General features: G+C 43.2%; 1 protein-coding gene across 6 annotated transcripts in view; it reads right to left on the bottom strand.

Moving 5' to 3' along the window:
• The window catches only part of CACNA1E (calcium voltage-gated channel subunit alpha1 E), a 339348-nt gene that overhangs the window by 207714 nt on the left and 111466 nt on the right, over positions 1-20168 (bottom strand). The gene's annotated exons all lie outside the window — the stretch shown is intronic.

Raw genomic sequence — 20168 nt, 5'->3', positions numbered from 1 at the left:
TGTGACTGATGCCAGAAGACAGAAGGATATTCCTGTAGGGAAAAGGGACAGAGACACCTAAAAGATAAGTCAAAATAGGGGAATCTGGAAAAAGAGACCCGCAAATGCTACTCACATTTAGGTCTGGGGAAGACAGCTCAGAGGAAAGATCCCCTCTCCCCTGACCTTCTCCGGGATAGTCAGAGAAGGCTCTCTCAAGGAGATGGCACCAAAGTCTCGGAGGAAAAACATGGGTGCAAGATCGGCCAAGAGGCCGCTGGAAGTTGCTAGGCTGAGGGACAGGAAGCAGCAGATCCGCACAGCAGGCAGCAGGAGAAGATGCTCTGTCTGTCCACTCTGGGTGAGTGGTTTTCACAAGATGTTCTGAGCAACAGTGTATCACCGTAGGGCTTCCTGTGTCCAAGGCTGGTGCCAAGGGCTTTCTCCACCTGATCTCACTCAATTCTCCCAACCCCATGAGGTGGGTCCCAAAACTACCTTAACTTCACAGATAAGGAAACCTAAGGTACAGAGGGTAAGTAAGTTGCCCAAATCCCACAGGCAGCGTAAAGGTGGGACCAGGCTTCCTAACCACGGTTACCCCACCTCCAGCATCAGAAATCATTTTTTTTTCCCCAAACAAGATCTTCATCAGAACATCAGTGCAGAAAACTTACCCAAAAAGGACACCTTTTTACAGAAAAGCATTTTATCTATTTAATCTATGTATGATACAAAACATGCATTCAATAAGGAATCAATCACTCCAAGAAATGAGATGATTTTCAGCAAATTACAAATTCAAAGTCAAGACCACAGATGACAGGTGCAGTCTTGAATCAGCATTGGCATCCAGCTTATTTCTGTATTTTGTTTTAGTTTCACAGTATGGAGGAAATCCTGAATCACACAGAAAAGTAATAGTGTGCTCCCTTGTATCACTTCATATGAGCCAACAAGCTCAAGCCTGAATTTTTTAAAAAGGCTAACACAGAATACAAGCTTTCTAATTAACAGCACATTTACCCAAAGTTCAAACAAACACGGAAGATGGCACAGAGAGCTTGAATTCAAGGTCTGCCCAACACGGAATTATAGCAGGATGACCATGGGTGGTCTCCAGGTGTGAATATTTGGTCTATAAAGCATTGATGATGTGTGACTTTTTAAATTAGTTTCTTTTTCCTTTTCATCATATCCTACCTCATCAACTCTAATATACCTTTCTTCATAGTTCAAGGTTTTGGAACTCAAAATATATGAAGATATAATATATGGAATATAGTAGGTTCCACCTCCCCCTCCAGCATGAAATGCTGTTACTAAGTTTTTAGTAGATCTTATAATCAATGGTATATAACTTAGATTCAAGGAAATGTAATAGTTAAAAATGTATTTTAAGACAAAATTTGAGGGGCGCCTGGGTGGCTCAGTGAGTTAAAGCCTCTGCCTTCGGCTCAGGTACTGATCCCAGGGTCCTGGGATCGAGCCCCGCATCGGGCTCTCTGCTCACCAGGGAGCCTGCTTCCTCCTCTCTCTCTGCCTGCCTCTCTGCCTATTTGTGATCTCTGTCAAATAAATAAATAAAATCTTTTTTAAAAAAATAAAATTTGAGGGCACCTGGGTGGGTCAGTTAATTAAGCATCAGCCTTTGGCTCAGGGTCCTAGGATCGAGTCCTATGTCGGGCTCCCTACTCAGCAGGAAGTCTGCTTATCCTTCTGCCTCCCCCCTGACTGCTCGTGCTCTCTCTTTCTCTCTGTCAAATAAATAAAATCTTTTTTAAAAAAATTGGAAATCATTTTGTAGAAGCCACCAAAGTCTGTCTACAGATCTCAGCAGACAAGTCCCTGGCCCAGAGGGCAAAGGGCAGGACAGTGAGGCCCTTTGGGCAGGGGAAAGAGGTACCTGGCAGAGCCCCCTCAGGAGGTTGGAAATGCCACAGTCCTCATCTTCTCTGACCATCACTGGCCGCTGTGACCGGCCTGCTCCTAAGGGTGAAGGCCTCAACCTTAGGCTGCCACTTCTCAAGAGGAAGGAAACTAAGAGAAGCTGGTAGGGATAAAATCAAAAGAACATACCAGGTCCACGAAGGCTGCTCTCATCACTGTGGCTTCTGCATTTTATTTTGAGTGTTGTAATTTCCCAGAAGATCAGATATATTCACGTGCAGATGATAAACCAAAACTAACCAGTCAAATATAAAATGTATTCCTTGTGACTAACGCTACTACTCTTCCTTCTTCGTGAGCACAGGAAAGCCTTTGCTTTCTCTGGTAGACAGACAACGGGAGCCTATGGCAGGGGGAGGAAGGTGGTAGAAAGTGAGGTTCTCAGGAGCCCCTTTAAAAAGTGTTGCCCAGGGGCACCTGGATGGCTCGGCTGGTTAAACCCTGACTCTTGATCTCAGCTCAAGTCTTGGTCTCAAGGTGGTGGGTTCAAAGCCCATGTTGGGTTTCACACTGGGCATGGAGCCTACTTTAAAAAAAAAAAAAAATCCTTAAAAGATCTTGAAAGGGTAAAATGGGGCCTCATGATGTAAATTTAGCACCTTGGAGGAAGGAGGCTTTTGTTCAGGACTTCCTTCTCTTTGGGAAGGAACCCAGGTGTAACTGAGGACAGGAGTGCAGGTCAACAGGACAAGAAGTGGCTGCAACCCGGAGAAAAAGCTGAGATCTGCAAAATATGACTCGCGGAAGCAAAGGTCTGTGCACCTCGGGGAATCGCTTTTAACAGACATGAAGAGAGGAAGCGCCACGGAGAGGGTCCTTAAGAGAGAGTTAGTTCTCTCCCCGCCCACCCCACAATTGAAAACTCAATTTCTGAGCGTTATCCCTGAAAGGAAGCAAAAACATAAAAGAGCTTCTAAGTGCACAGGAGACAAGAAATGCCCCGATCTACTTTGAGTAGCTCTGATTTCTCCATCCAGCAACCTGTCTAATGGTCGCAGTCCGTGGTCCCTGGCTCCCCTTGGGTCCACTGGCCTTCACTGAACACAGGCTCAGTCCACACTGGCTCCCAGAAGCCCCGTGTATGTGAACCATGCTCTCCTCAGTCCTCCCACACACCCTGGCTGGCTTAGGTAGGTTCCAACCATTCACGAATTTCCATGGGCCTCGTTGTTACAATAACGTGTGTGTTTCCACCCATCACTGATCGATCACCTCTTTTAGACTTAGAGCAATAAACTAATTCTTTCCCTGAGAGCCCGCTGTGTGTCAGTCATCTTATGCGGGATAAATCCTGAATAAAGCATGACCTCCTGGAAATCCATCCAGTGAGGGAGACAGGCTGGAAGGCTTTTCATTCGGTATTTCCTACTTTGCTCCCCATTCTACCCTCCCAAAATACTTTTCCAGCGAATGATAAGGAAAAAAATAATAGAGGCCTCGGCTTATCCAGTGTACCAGAGACTGGCCCTGTGCCATCCTTGTTTGGCTGAGATTTCATAAGGATTTGGGCTCCAGAAGGATCCAGTGGAAAGTCCCTAAAACAGCCACTGAGCCACCAACACGCCACTATGAGTTAATTTCTGCCCCTTAGTCCTGAGGCTTAGTGCTGCCTTGGAACGGAGAGATCATAGCCTAAGGCCACAGGACACATCAGGAGCCCGAGGCCTCCGGCAATGCATCAGAAATTTAGCTGTGTATTAGAGTGGGCTAAAAGAAAGGAGAGAAACCAGGAGCCAGCCTAATGACTCTATGCAAACAGAAGACCTGGAAGCTGGCCTGGTGCACGGTGTGAAATTCAGGCGCCTGATCAGGAGGCAAACTTGGCACATTTGGAATAAACCCCCAATACTGGCATCTCTGGTTTGACAGATTATTAAGAAAGCAAGACAGATAGGAAAGAACAGGGATAATTTCAGAATGGATGAGACTATGTGACCCTGAGGGAGAAAGGAAACCACAGCTTTTTCCCAGGGAGCGAGCCAGACAGAGGAGCCCTGCAGACCCCAGCCTGTAGCCCAGTGGGCAGGGTGCAGGAGGGAGGCACTGCAGGGCTTAGAGGGAGGAGGAGCAATTAGCATGGAGAACAGGCTGCCAGCAGCATCAGCAGGAGCAGCAAACAATGTTTTAAAAAAGAGTTAGACACACACTCTGAGGAAGAAAACAAGATTTCAGAATACAATGCTAGGGAGGAAGTTGGGAGTCCCCATGGTTTGGGCCCCTCAAAAGTCCCCCCAAGTCAGTGTTCTGAATCAGGCAGAAGCAGGACCCAGGAGTCAAGTCAGAGGACACAGGAGGTGTGCCGAAACTTCTAGTCACAGCTTCCCCTGCACACGGACACACACATACCTCACTCACACAGGCACACACACACTCATTCTCTCTACTGGGGGCAGAGGACCAAATTAGAAATCAGAACATTTGGTTTCAAAACTCACTTCCTACTTCCTCTATGCAATGAGACAGGTTTCGCAACTGACTGAATATGTCCAGCAGATTGAAGAGTAACATTTCAAATCACGTCTGAATATATATTTTATATATATTCCATTATTCTACATTCCATTATTCCGGCCCCCCTTCCGTCTCTCCCCGCTCTCTTTCCTCCCTACGTAGGTCAAATTCCACTGCCACGCTCAGATCGCTCTCTTGGCTTTCTCATGTTATTTTACTCACCTGGCAAAACTACCCAGGGAAAAGCCAGGGTCCACTTCCTGCCTGAACCTCAGCGACTGAATGTGGCCAGAGGAAAACCCAAAGGTTCATTGGTCTCACTTTAATCTCATCTCCACTAACCCCAAGTGGGTCCTAGATGCTGCCTGTCATCGGATCCTCACTCCTTTCATTCTTCTGGAAGACTATGTCTCACCTTCTCCTCCAACCTTTTCCTCCTCCCACTCTCTGCTGATGACCTTACTGCCTATTTCATTAAGAAAACAGAAATAATAGGAGAATTTCTACAAGCTTCTGTCACCTCGTCTACCTGCATGGCAGCCTTGAGTCTCCCCTTCTAGGACTGTGGATGAACCATCAGAGCATGGGCCAAGCAGAACCCTCCCCACCTGGCCCTGAGCCCATTCTCTCCGCTGTGGTAGAACATTCCACCAACGGTCCTCCCTCTCCTGCAACAGCAATGATTTTTATCTCTACCCGATCGTTCTCACCAGTATATAAACTGGATTTCTTCCACCTGTCATGTTGTCTCTGCTTCCCCTTCAAACAAAACTCAACACAATGGTCTGTACTCGCTGTTTCCAATCTTCTCTTCGGCCTTCTGCAATCATGCTTTCACACTTCCCACTTCACTCAAACTGCCCAGCCCTCATGTTGATCTATGAGCAGTATTTGACTCAGTTGGTCTCCTTCCCTTCTTCTCGCCCCAAGCATTCTCTCAGTTTGGTCTCTTGGACATCACAACCCCGACCACCATCTTTCCTCTCTGTTGCTTCTTCTTAGTCTCTCTGCTGTTACCTCCTCAGCTCATCAGTATCTTAACACGGGAACTCAGTTCAGGAACCTCTTCTCTGTAATGTAGAGTTAGATTTTTCCAGTCTCGTGATTTGAATGCCGTCTATACACTGAAAACTTCTAGCTTTCACCTCCAGCCCTGAGCTCATTTACCCAGCTCCCTTTTATACTCCCATATACTCAAATAAGCATCACAAAGTCTCCGATCATGTGCCAACTCAATTCTGAATGTTCCTCCCAACCTATTTCACCTACAGTCTTCCCCAAGTTAGTGAATGTCAACTCCACTCTTCTGATTGTCTTTCCTCAGACATTCAGTCCACTAGAGAATACCATGGCCTTAATCCAACCGCTTTCACCTCCTCCACTGCTACCTCCCTGGTCCAAGCCTCCATCATCCCTGTCTTAGATTACTGCAATACCTCTTAACTTGTCTCCCTATTTCTGGCCTTGTTCCTTTATGATCTGTTCTCAGCAAAGCAGCTGGAATGATCCTTTAAAAACATAACTCGGGTCATGTCCCTCTTCTCCCCCAAATCCTCCTATCGCTTCCTTCTCAGAGTACCTACCAGATTATTTGCAACAGCCTACAAGACTCCACACCATCTGCCTGGCTATTGTGTCTCCTCCTGACCTGATGGTCTTACCCCTCACTCACTATACTCCAACATACTGGTGTCTTGGCTTTTCAAACATACACAGAACCTGTCCATCTCAGCATCTCTGTAGCTGCTATCCTATCTCCCTGGGACACTTTTTCCCCAGCTCACTCCCTTTGCTCAAATGCCATCTTCTCAACACGGTCCTCCCTGACATCTCCATTTAAAATTACAACCAACTTCTTTCCCCACTTTCTTTTTCTCCAGCCCCTGTCACTATCAGAGACACCACGTTTCACTTATTTATTCCACACGTATTTCCCAGTAGAATGTAAGCTCCACGACGACACGGACTTTTTCACCTTTTATTCTCTGCTGTATCCCCAACATCCAGAACAGCTCCTAGCACATAACCAACACTTAATCAATATTTATTGAATAATGAGTCAATGATCAAACTGTGAATGCAAATAGAGAAAATGCAAATGAGATAAAATAGAGATTTAGAAGACTTTGCTTTGAGTCCAGGAAATAGTCTTCTACTCCCTCTGTTCTCTCTCCTCCTTGAAGAGCCTGGCAAGCAATGGGTCCAGCCAAAGCGCCTGGGCAGGATTAGGGGGAATAAGGAATTACAGTTTCTTTTAAGCACACACACCCTGCTTCCAGCCTTAGCAGAAAAGCAGACAGACTAACTTCTAGCATCCATTTATCAATCTCTCTGTGGATAAGATAAGTCACAGGTGAACAGACACTGAGTATCAGATTCCAAGTGTCATCTGTGTTGTAAGGTCTCGGACTCCTAAAAGAACGCGGGAACAGGACAGTGCAGACAGGGACATGGAGGGGAAAAATACACAACCTATTCCAGAGCATGACTGCTCCTGGCTATAGGCGTCTGTAACTTCTGTCCACTGTACCTGTGATGCCAGGTCAGCTGGTGAACCCTCTCACTCCAGCACCGCCAGACGATGGCAGGCTCCTGCCCACTCGTTGTCAAATGAGGTCTAAGTACATTCTGTTCCCAGGGCACACAGGGGAGGTGGTGGGGGAAGACCCAAGCAAAGATGAGTAGATACATTTCCTAGTCTCACGGACCCTCGAACCAAAACATTCTCTGGAGATCCCATAAAAACAGAGAAACTTCAGGAAGCTGGAGAATGGCAGTTTTTCATCAACCCTTGGAAATAGTGATATTCTTTCACTGTGCTTGGTGTTTAAAAAAAAGAAGGAAAGAAAGAAAGAAGCAAGACACCTTGCGTGGAGTCACTTGTGCTGAGACTCACAGCAGCAAACAAAGCTTAACTCTGTTCTGGTTGTGGTTTCCTGTAACCTTTAACCAGTGCATTTGGAATGACCTGATCAGCATTAGTGAGACAATCTGCCTGACAGGGCCCTGCCCTTCCCAAAAGGAAGGTGACCTTGCCTGCAACAATCCATTCTTCGTTAGAAACTTCTGTTTTTCTGCTCCCTTTTGCCTGTAAAAGCCTTCTATTTCATACAGCAACTTGGGGCTTCTGTTTACTAGATAGGAGACTGCTTGATTCATGATTCACTGAATAAAGCCAATTTGATCTTCAAATTTACTCAGCTGAATTTTGTTAACAGATTTGGTGGTAGTGATAAGATCCAAAATGAACTTCTGAGGGTTTCAGGGACATGGTGCCTGCAAACCCTTTTGAGTGCTCTTTCTCATCATTTCTGAGGGCTGTGGGGAGGTGCGCCCCTTGGTTCAGAGCGCTGATGGCTTTCATCTAGCTCCAGATCTAATTAGCTTTTGAGTCATTTCCATGTTGGGGACTACTGACAGCTCAGACTACAATTCTCACTGAACTGGTGGCAACTCCCAGCCCTTGATTTTCTACCACGATCTGCATGAGAATGGGCAGTGGCAGTTCAGGGCTCTCCATTTATGTGGAGCCCCCAGTCTGCAGTACCCACTTGTTGGGGTCTTCTAGTTCAGTCCCTTCCCCAGTCTTCTCATGGTGGGAACTGGTGGTAGTGGGCACAGACCTTCTCTTGGTCATGATGTAGTGACACCTCTTGGTCACTGCCTGATGAGGGAGCAGGAGGCTGGCTGAAGACAGAGCAAGGGCCGGCACCTTGCACCCTCTCTCTATCCGCTCCCCCTCCGTAGTGTGTGTGGCATTCCTCAGGCACCTCTGACTGCCATAGACGATAAACAAATAGCTAACTTGCAGAGATCGTGGTCCTGCAGGACAGGAGTCTGCCTTGCTTTGCAAATGTCCTGGAGATCTACAAACAGGGAGGTTACCTTATCAACAGCACAAATTCCCAGAGGCAGATAACTCAGTTCCTCAAGCCCTAATGTCTCCCTCCCCACCATAAACAAAACTGAAGGAGGCTGAGGTAGAAGGGAATGTAAATATAGTTAAATCTCTTCTAAACCTAAATCTCACTAACAAAGATGATTGAAAGCAGGATTGTGACATCCCACCAAGAATCTCCCAACTGTCTTGATATTAATGGCTGGCCTAAAGACAACATTGATCAAGGAGCTAGGGCAAGGCCTCCCGTATCCAGGTACCTTGTAGGCCCTCTTTAGCATATGAAAACTCCATTGAAACTTCCCTTCCCCTCACCTTCCCCCAACCTCAGGGTACGTAACCTGCCATCCCTCACAACCCGGGGCAGCAGCTCTTCCTGCCCACGGGTCCTGTCCCCGTGCTTTAATAAACCACCATTTTGCACCAAAGATATCTCAAGAATTCTTTCTTGGTCATCGGCTCCGGACCTCAGCCCACCAAACCTCACCTAGGTTCTAGAACTTCATCATACCCATATATTAGAACACGTGTTTGTTTGTCTTATTTTGTGTAGACAAAGTCTACTGCTAACGGGAATCTTAGAAGCAGCTGCAGAACTGGTAGTGATAGGTCAAGCATCTAAGAGCTGTTGGGGTTCTTAGCACATCACCCAACAACTCCTATTAGGACCAGCTCGTCATGGGGCAGGTTAGATAGACACAAGGTAATCTGCCAATCTCTAGAAAACTTATGTGCAACAAGGCAGAACACAATCCCCAAACCAGTAGTACGTCCTTTTAGGAGTTAGTTTGGCTCCAAGAGGCCCAAAGGCTTAGCTTAAAAACAAACAAATAAATAATAAAAGTGATATCCTTAAATTCCAAAGACTTGAGCATGCCACTTTCCAGCACACTTGTTTATTTTATATCTAAGAAGTATGGTTCCGGGATATAAATAGCTACAAAAATGGCAAGATCTTACTAAAGACCATCTAGAATTACAATGGCCAAGATGGGGAATATTCTAATTAGACAAGATCGTACATTTAATAAGTGCACTTGAAAGTAAGGGTTCCTGAATTAAACGGACTGAAGACCTATTTTAATTGCTATGCAAAAGATTCTAAAAGGATTCAAGATTCTAAAATTGCTTCATTAAAAAATTCGTCGCAAAGGTTAATGAAAAATTAAAGACACGGGAGGTACCTAAAATAAGACCTGCCCCCCTCTATCCTCCTTTTACCAGAGTATTCACAGTCTAATAATCTTCCATCTGAGTTGCTTTTCCACTCTGAAAAGGCTACAAGACCATAAACACAAGTCTGCCAAGTTAGTGGTCTTATAGATATATCCTCATGTACTCTTGAAGGAGGGCCCCCACGTAGGTCCCTCCCAAGGCTGATGGGACTCTGAAGAGTTTTCTGGTAAACTTCTATGTTATTCTCTTAAATGACTAAGAGAATCTAAATTATAATGATGGAAAAATCTTGCCAAATTCTGTTAGGTATCAGAGCCAACAAAGGGGTTCGTAGGAAAACTGGCAAAAGCCAGGCTCAGTGTGAGAATTCTTACCAGAGTCAGCTCTCTTAGACCTCTGTTTGTAGGGCCCAGCTGAAAAAGGAAGATACAATTTCACTGTCTCTTCCTTTCCAGTTCCAGACTTATTGGTTATTGATCCCTTCTCTTCCAAAGATGATTGCTTTCTTGTCTTATACTACGTCCTAAGAACTCGGCTTGGCTTTCTGCCTGCCTGGGACAGGCAGGTTATCAGTTCCTTTCTTTGGCTACCTTTGGGAGTAGCTCTAAATCTTGTGAAGATAATATCTTTTGCACCCTCTTAGAGGGTCCATGAGGTTGTTTAATACTGCCAGATGTATTTACTGTTTGCTAAAACCTGGTAAGATATTTGAAAGGAATTAATAACCCTATGACCAGAAATTTGGCCAAACTGGAAGTTGATACTCAGAGCCCAATAGCAATATTTTTTAGGCCCTCTCCCCAAACAAATGTATGCAGAGGGAAAGAAAAACAATCCAACATAGGTGGGTAGGTGTGTCAGGTGTGTCAGTCCTTTCATAAGCAACCAATCTCATCCGTTTATCTCAAAAGTCTTGTAAGTATTATAACAATTCTGGCCTTAGGAAACAAAAGTCCTTTGTGCATTCTTTCCCCATACCTTTGAGGTACAAGTATCCTTCCTCCCTGGTCTTCCTCAAGAACTCTTGTCTAAGCCATTTCTTTGATATGCAAACTTCAGGGAGCTAATTCTTAGGGAAAAAAAAGAACAGAAAAGTGAAAAGTTTTTTTTTTTTTTAACTTAGGCAAATAATCAAAAGAAATGAAATTTTACCATTTGCGAAGACGTGGATGGAACTAGAGGGTATTGTGCTTAGCGAAATAAGTTAATCAGAGAAAGACAACTATCATATGATCTCCCTGATATAAGAAAGTGGAGAGGCAACGTGGGGGGGGGCTTGGGGGTAGGAAAAGAATAAATGAAACAAGATGGGATCGGGAGGGAGACAAACCATAAGAGACTCTTGATCTCACAAAACAAACTGAGGGTTGCTGGGGGGAGGGAAGCAGGGAGAGGGTGGTAGGGTTATGGACACTGGGGAAGGGATTTGATATGGTGAGTGCTGTGAAGTGTGTAAACCTGGAGATTCACAGACCTGTACCCCTGGGGCTAATAATACATTATATGTTTATTTTAAAAATTCAAAAATTATTTAAAAAACATAGACAAATAAAAATCTTAAGTGTCTTCTCCACACATATTAATAAAAAACATTAGCCACCTGAGCAAGTAATCTTAAATTATTCCACCTGCCAGAAAGGTATCCAACCTCTTTTATAACTACTTGATTTGTGGCTAAAATTTTTAAGTGGGAGGCATAAGGTTTTTTGTGTGTCTGTCTATTTATGTGTATCTTCATTTATGTGTTATACATGCATGATAATTTTCTATCTCTGAATATGGGTATTTGATTTGATATTACTGAAATCAATTTGTAAAAGAGTTATATCTAATTGACCCAAGGATAATTAAGTGCTAATATGAATCACATATTCATAAAATTCTTAGAATTATCACAAAAACAAACCCAAATGCCTTTCAGGTTCCCATGATCTCAGATAATCTTTAGTAATTAAATACTAGTTTAAGTTTATTCATCTAATTAAAATAGACATTATCTTTAAAGTTATCAAAATTAAAAATAATGCCGACATATAACTTTTATTCTACCTGGGTTTGCAAGTCAAACAAACTCATATTATCTCTGTTACAAAACTTGTCAACAAGAAAAAAATAACCTCGTACAATGAAATTTTCTAAGTATTCTAAATATAATTGTTGAAAACAAGTGAATTGAATGGATGTACGTGGGATAAAAAAGTCTTAAGATGTTTTTAATAGTTTCTCAAATCTTTTGGGTAACCTGAAACCTTAAGGTTTTGCCAAGTTAAATCATGTGATGGGTAATCATTATATATCTGGATTATTTCCAAATAAGATAAAATACTGAAACATTAATTACTGAATATAAGTTATCTACTCTGGCTTCCTTTTATAGGAAAACTAAAGATATTTGAGTCTGTTAGTTTTAGGTTATGCTGAAAAAATTACTATGAGAAAGCATGTGTTTCTAGAAATTATAAAATGTCTGCAAGTCCACAGAATGCTAGTGTAAGAGACAGCTCATAATTGTTTATTCTTACTAAAAGGTAAGATTTTTGAGGGTTAAAAATTCTAACATATGTAATTAAAGTCACCAAGGTTTGTAGAATAGGAATCTTTGGAAAGGAATTTTATGCACGGTCAGGATTTGCTAAAATTGGAATGAATTTAATTAAGTGAATGTGTTTTAATATCAAAAGTAAGCTGGTGCAAAAGTAGGATTTGGTTTTCTCTCCGTTAAAAGAACAAAGTTTTTTTTTGTTGTTTTTTTTTAAGATTTTTATTTATTTATTTGTCAGAGAGAGGGGGAGAGAGAGCGAGCATAGGCGGACAGAATGGCAGGCAGAGGCAGAGGGAGAAGCAGGCTCCCTGCCGAGCAAGGAGCCCGATGTGGGACTCGATCCCAGGACGCTGGGATCATGACCTGAGCCGAAGGCAGCTGCTTAACCAACTAAGCCACTCAGGCGTCCCAAGAACAAAGTTTTATTGGACTATTAGTCTGCTTTTCATAAGACACTGTGAAAAGTTTTCCTTACTTTTTAAGTAATGTACCTGAACAGCAAAGATTTTGTGTCTTACCAAAATAATTTTCCATGCTTCACGTTATCTGTATAACACGTCAGGTCATTGATTATTTGAAGAAAACTGAGTCTTCTCTATTTAAAAACCCAAGTTCTTTTTTTTTTCCAGCTACTTAACTTTCTGTATTTGCCTACAAAATCTCTAATTGTCACTATTTGTTAAATATATAACTAAGTATTATTCCACAATGACTTATACTCCAACTTGACTAAGTGTTTTAAAACTTTTGATATTTTTTACAAACTTCACAAAATTAAATCCTAAATAAGGTCTTTTTGCCTTACAACTATCTTTGGGTTTTTTCAGAGGGTCCCTGGAACATCTCAAAAGATTGATTTCTTTCCATATAAAAAGTGAGATATTAAGCTAATTAGCCTTATTTGATATGTTAAATTACATAGGAGCATTGCCAAATAAGAAGTAATACTAAGGGGTACGTGGCTCAATCAGTTAAGCATCTGCCTTCAGCTCAGGTCCTAATCCCAGGTCCTGGGATCGAGCCCCACATCAGGCTTCCTGCTTGGCAGGGAGCCTGCTTCTCCCTCTTCCACTCCCCCTGCTTGTGCTCCCTCTGACTGTCAAATAAATAAAATCTTTCAAAAAAAAAGTAATACTAAGTCTTTATGTCATATTTGTATAGGAAAATCTTATTAGTGTTCTAGAAATTGTATAAAATTCCTAGAAATCTGATATGTCCTGATATATAATGCTATCAGTCATAATTTTAAAATGCTGTGTGTCACAGAAATAACCAAATTTCTTTGTCAATTCCATTACGACAAACTCTTACCAGATCTTTTACAATGAGCACTTCTCAAGCCTTTTGTCATTTACAGGACAGTTATTCTTTTATTCAGATGCTTTTGTAAAGACGTTCCACAAAGTGTTTCATCTTCAAGGAGATCCTTAGGAAGGAATGTGACAAGCACAGGTTCTGATAACTTTAAGAAAATAAAACTAAACTGGGTAAGATATTCCAGGACCAGTGAAAAAACTAGATTCAAGCAGAACAAGTATTAACTACATGGGACTGACCAAACTTAGGGGGATAATTATAATTCCTTATGACTTTTTGTTTGATTGCTGCCAGTTCTTGAATGTTTTATTTTCCTAGATATAAAAAACAAAACAAAAAACCACCTTTTCTTAAGCTATCCATGACCTATAGCAGTTTGGTAAAGTACATCTTTGTAAACAAAAATGAAACATTTACTTTTTCTCCCTACCCAATTCCTCCAAAAATCAGAAATTCTTTAGTATTCTTTCCATGGCAATATAATTAGTTATGTGCATAAGTTCAACAAGAATCCATTCTCCCTGCAATAGAACACAATGGAAACATTGGCAGTATTACCAAAGCTTTGACTAGAATATCATATTTGAGAAAGATGTGTATAGACTCAGATATGACCAGACAGCTTAAGTAACTACTTGGAAAGATCATCCTGATACCTTGCTTATAAGTAAGGTTCCTGGCAGCCTTATAAGGAAGGAAGGAAGGAAGGAAGGAAGGTAGGTCACTGCCTGGACCTAGAAACATCAAGATATTTTGAGGGACCCTAAAGGAGGAATTCAGCCAAACTGTAGGTATTATAGGCAAAATCTATGTGAAGCCCTTATTTTATTTTCCTGGCTTCAAAGAATTTTTTAGAGTTCAGTCTGAGATTCCCTAAGAAAAATTCCAGCAAATCAATCTTTAGAAAGAACTTATAGGGCGCCTGGGTGGCTCAGTGGGTTAAGCCGCTGCCTTCGGCTCAGGTCATGATCCCAGGATCCTGGGATCGAGTCCCGCATCGGGCTCTCTGCTGAGCGGAAAGCCTGCTTTCCTCTCTCTCTCTCTCTCTCTGCCTGCCTCTCTGCCTACTTGCGATCTCTCTCTGTCAAATAAATAAATAAAATCTTTAAAAAAAAAAAGAAAGAAAGAACTTATAGTCAATCACCATTTTTGCTGCATTTATGTAAGTAATCAGGTCATGTTTAATGCAAATAAATGAGTATTACTGTGATTATCTTTGGTTAAAAGAATGGGGGTGGTTATAGGAGGAGAAATTATGTTTGTACCTTTGTAGGTATTAGATTCTAGTCCTGTTAATTGCCTTTGAGGTTTTGTTCTATACCTATAAACTGGACTAGATCCTGAATTGTTGTAGTTTCCCCAAATATCTGACTACAATTTTCCAAACTAATGTTTCCAATTAGTTGCTTTCTGATTCAGAATCACTAAGAACAGAAACTGCCCTTGAATGTCCTTGGATGGCATTATACCAGATCCTCCTCACCATCCAGCCAAACTTCAGAGATCTGAACTTTGGATCTCTATCTCACAGCTAAAGAAGGTTCCACCCAACATATGGGCCTGTTCACCAGCTGGAGACTTCAAAATCAAGTTGATGAGGAAGAAAAGTAGCTGATATCGAAGTAACTGTTTCCACCCAAGATACTGGATCAAGACTTTAAGCATAAAACTCTTCTTTTCTTTCTTTCCTTTGCTCTGGTATTGGTCTGGAAAGATAATGTCATCATCTGTATCTCCTAGGCCACTGTATCTCCTAAGACCTTTCAGACGGCTAGATTTGTCATCAAAACCTCTGATGTGTCCATTAACAGTGCCTACTTAGTGGGGGTGGTTTGTGTCCCAACCGAATGTATCTTTGTCTGTAGTGGTTCTCATTTTTGGGCCTATGAATCCCTAAATGGCTGGCCCATAACTGAGGAATGCCTCATAGGCTAACTGTACCCCTACGTTTTCACAAATACAATGTGCTACTTCATTGGTCAGTTCCCCTGAATATACAACATTGGGTTAGAAAAGACTTACCAGAAGTGTTTCATGATTCAGGATTTGCTTCCTTTGTCAGATTCCTACTTCCCTGGTTATGAGTGAATACCAATGAGGGTCTGGTCAAGAAACTCTCCTTAACTCTTGAAAGTACTACAGAATCTGCTGGTAAAACAACAGCTGCCCAACAAAGGTCCTGAGACTCCCTAGCCAAACTTCTTCTTGATAAAAGGACAGCCCTCAACTGTCTTAGCTGAGGGAGAAGGTATCTGTGCTGTGGCCAGCACCACGGGCTGTATGTGAATGAACACTTCTAGCAAAGTGGAAACTCAGCGACATAAGGTCACTGAACTGGCTTAAGAAAGTAACTCCTTCGACAGGGTCTTTGACATACTGGATTTTTATTTGTTTGGGTCTTGGGGACCAAGGCTCTTAAACACACTCAGATACTGGGAATTATCCTACTTAGAGTAATAATAGTTGTAGTTTCCCTGGTTCACTGTATTCTCTCACAAGTTTTAAATGCATGCTCACAGCCACTAATCACCAAGCAAATAACCTCCCTAAGTCTGGAATGCTGGAAAAGGAATGAAGAAAATGACTGACTAAAAAATTGTGGGCTTGAAGTTTTGACCTGGGAATACCACGGAGATTCAGAAACAAATAAATGAACAAACAAAAAAAACCCTCTATCATGACCTATATCACGTAGAGGATCAGTGAAAGCTCTAAGAACTTGAGAGCCATACCTACAAGAGGCACTAATACCTTAAATTTTGATCACATCCTTCAGTTAAGCTGAGATTCTGATCAAAAAGTGGGAATTGTTAAAAAAAAGAAGAAGAAGAAGAAGAAGACAATGACGAAGAAAAGAAAGAAAGAAACAGGAGGCCTCAGAGTCACTTGCACTGACCCCCAGCAGGAGACAAGACTCAACATCTCCTTTTAGTTTCAGCCTCTCTCAGGACGGTAACCTTGAACCAGTACATCTGGAGTTACTGATCGGCACTAGTGAGGTAGAAAGAGCCCTGCCTTTCCCCCAGAGGAAGGTGACCTTGCCTAAAACAATCCACTCTGTTAGTGTCATCAACTAACACTCTCCTGTCTGCCTGTAAAAGCCTTCCATTTCATACAGCTCCTGGGAGCGCCTCTCTTTTGCTAGATGGGATACTGCCCAATTCATGAATCACTGAAAAAGCCAACTTGATCTTCAAATTTACTCAGCTGAATTTTATTTTTGACCATGGGGCATAAGACACTTGAGCAAAATCTTAAAACAAAAAGTGAATGACTGTCAAATATTGACGGTATACTTCTGAGAGAAGGCAACTGAAAAACAGAGCCACGAGCACTTTTACAGACCAAAGAACTGAGAAGCAAGGAAGACTCAGAGAGCTTCCAGACTACATGTCACCTCACGCAAAAAGCCGGTGAGGTCTCTGAGCATCTCTTTCTCCACAGCAGCACGGAGCCTCCTTGCCAGTCAGAACAGACCCAGCTGCGTCCCAGGAGAAAGGGCACCCCCAGAGAAATGTGCACACCCGCCTGACTTCATCAACACCGAGCAAGAAGAAGAGACACCTCAAGCCTCAGAAATACAGATGAAAAGTGACAGACTTTAAGGGCAGAGGCTGGATTGACTAAGGACAGAGCCTGGGAACCTCTGGAATCCGCATGTGAGTCTTTGAAATGCAAACAGCAGATCACACCAGACCAGAGTGACAACACAGCAACAAGACCGACCAGAAGCAGGAACAAGCCGGTCCCCAGAGCCAGACGCAGTCCAGGTGACCGGGGCTGGAAGATGACACAAGAGCCATGGTGACCTCTGTGGAGTGAACCGCCTTGACCACAAGCAAAATGTATTGTACCGAAGAAGGAACACCTAGTCAGGGCAGGAGAAATAACATGAATTAAACGAGCAAGAATAGGGGAGGGTTTGCAAGTTGAGGAGACCTTCAGAGAGACAGTCACAACAGGAAGAAGCCGCCAGCAGAACTGCAGACTGCTTTGCATTCTTTCCACCACAAGAGGGAGGGAAGCCAAGAATACAGTTGGAGTTTGACCAAGCTGAATTGAAATTTGGGTAGAGACTAAATTGAGCAAGCCTGACTGCAGGTCGCCCCCGCGAGGAGAGCCCTCCCTGCCCCTTACAATAACGCATTCTAATGAGAAAAGCCACATGCAGATGAGGTTAAAAGTAACCCAGAGCCTGTTACACACAGCTGATGAATTGTTGAACTCTATACCTGAAACTAATGATGTACTATATGGTGGGCCATTGAATTTAAATTAAAAAAAAAAAAAAAAAAAAGTAACCCATAGCAGAGCAAACAAAGTCACAGGAGGCATGCAGGGAGAGTCCGCGTAGCAGAAAAAGGATGCCAACAGGAGGGAAGCATTTAAATTGTATCGAGAAAGGCTAAAACCAAGTCCACGTGCTTGAGAGAGTCTCTGTGCTCTGTGTAAACGTGAAGGTTCTCCTCCTGCTTCCAGCACAACCAGCACCAGTGTTTTGTACATTCTGGTTGCCACCATTGACTAGAAGAGGTGCTGGACTGGGAAATGAGAGCCCTCCCTACCCCTGTTTCTTGTGCCTTGGGGGAGGAAATACAGCCCCTGGGTGGACTGAGCCTCCCAGGGGGATAAAGGGAAACCAACAGTTACATTTGCATCTCATTGGGATGGTGGTAATAATGGCAGAGTGAGAGATTTTCTCCAGTAGAATTTGTAATACTGAATTTACTAGTTGTTCGTGGTTAATTGCATGGTGTGCAACCAATTCTAATATATATACACACATATATATGTGTGTATATATATTAGAATTGGTTGCACATATATATGTTATATGTGTGTGTGTATATATATATATATATATATATATATATACAATTATGTCATTACCAAGTCCTGAGTTAAAAGAAAAAGATGAAAAATAGTCAGGAATTGTTGACTTGGCTATGAGAAGCATCAATTTTTCAACCATCACCTCCCTTAGGCATCTCTCATCTCACACTTCCAGTGGGTATAGGAACAGTGAAAGGAATGATAAATGAATGAATGTGTACTATGTAAATTATTTTCCTTTCTCCCTGACCCCCTCTTCCTTTCCAAGCTGAATGGCTGAATTTGGGCAAATTGAAAGCATGTATGATGGAAGCCCACCATGTACGGCCAGCCCTATGCCCAACAGTAGGACGACTCCGCTTCTCTGAACCTGCCCTTCCAGAAGCAGACAACCCTAACTCCAGGCTGTGCATTCAGCCTCTGGAGCAAAGACCGCCTGGGTCAGGCTTCATGCCCCAGTTCCCTGCTCAAGTGGACGGAGCCCAGCCTTTGCTGGTTCTTTCTTCTGAGGGAGACACACGTTGTCCTGCCTCCACTGGCTTTAAAAATGAGTGTCTTTTTCCTCCAACTTCTCCTGAATCAAGGTTAGTTTTCCAGCTCGAACTATACCTCTACCTGTGGATTTCTGGCTCCCCGCTCCTAGATCAATGTTGCGGAAAGTGAAATCATTTCAGCATGGACAGAGATTCATTCTTCCCCAAGAGCAGCCAGCTGCGTTTTAGAAACCAGCCCTACAGCCCAACTCACTCCCTCAACCCTGGATTCAACCACGAGGGTAACAGGAGGCCTTCAGTCAAGTGGGGTTCAACAGCAACAGACCAGAAGTCAGAGAGGACACGAGTCTGTGGCCGTGGGAGCACAGGCAGTGAAAGGTTTCAGGGCAGCGGCAGCAGGATCTCATCTCCTCCCTGCTTCCTCACTGGAGCAAAAGTAGAGGAACTCTATACCTATGTCAGATAGATAACTGGAGAGAAATGGGAATTTAAAGAGAGCACCATGAGAACAAGCACTTTTATGCCTCCATATGTCCCTAGTATCTAGAAAAGTGCTTGGCATACAGTAGAGGCTCACTGAGTATCTGTTGAATGAATGAATGAACAAAGGAACTCATGCACATGCTGGGTGATTTTTCAGCTGCATTCCTAGTTGTCTCCGCATCACCAGAGCCCCGGTTCAGGAGGACCGACAGATCACGCCTGTAGGTTCAAATGCAACACTTCTCCTTTCAGGCTTTCATGCATTTATCACATCACTTAGGTGAGTCTACACATGTAATTGAAATACATCACTCCCGAAGCCCCATGAGTGACACCAGCCAAAGTGGGGCCGGTGCTGTAGTTTCCAGAGACGCCGGGCTAATCTGAGTGACACGGCCTCCTGACATTCCAAATAAGGAGCAGCTAAACTCATCCATCTGGCCTCCCTCCCCTCCCTCCTGCTACCCCCACAACTGGTAAGAATCAGAATGTCCTCAAGGTGTTTCTAGGTCACAAGTAACCCCTGGGCTACATGAACTGTCCTTGGGATTTCTTCACTGCCCTGTAGAGATTTAGCGTAATAGCCTGTGGCTCTTTTCCACAAAGCTCAGACCTGACTTGCTCACCTGTATGGAGATCTGTCCAGGTTAGTAATGGACGTGTACAAAACATCTACTTGTGCAGGCCTTGTACAAATGCCGACTCTTTGGGCATTACAGTCTGTCTCTCCTGAGACACAGCATCTCCTTTCCCTCCAGTGTTGATGATGTCCAGAGCTCCCTCTGATGAGTGCTTTGTGTAAGCTATCCTGTGCCCACTCCTGCCCCCATTAAGGCTTCTACAGATAGAACCAGGTTTAAAGGAGATAGAAGGCACCTTAGGGTAAAGGCAGCCCGTGAAAGTAAAGATACAAGGTACAATCATTCCGAAGTGTCTGCTACAGGGTGGGCTGGCTACGTACACAGGCCAATACAGACCTTTCCAAGCACCTCTACAAAGGCAACCTACCCAGACTGCTTTGCCCGCTTGGGTTCCCTTTACATCC

This window comes from Neovison vison, chromosome 10 (assembly GCF_020171115.1).
Source record: "Neovison vison isolate M4711 chromosome 10, ASM_NN_V1, whole genome shotgun sequence".
NCBI lineage: Eukaryota > Metazoa > Chordata > Mammalia > Carnivora > Mustelidae > Neogale > Neogale vison.
The sequence above is the reverse complement of the archived record's forward strand: the minus strand, read 5'-3'. Positions and strand labels throughout refer to the sequence as shown.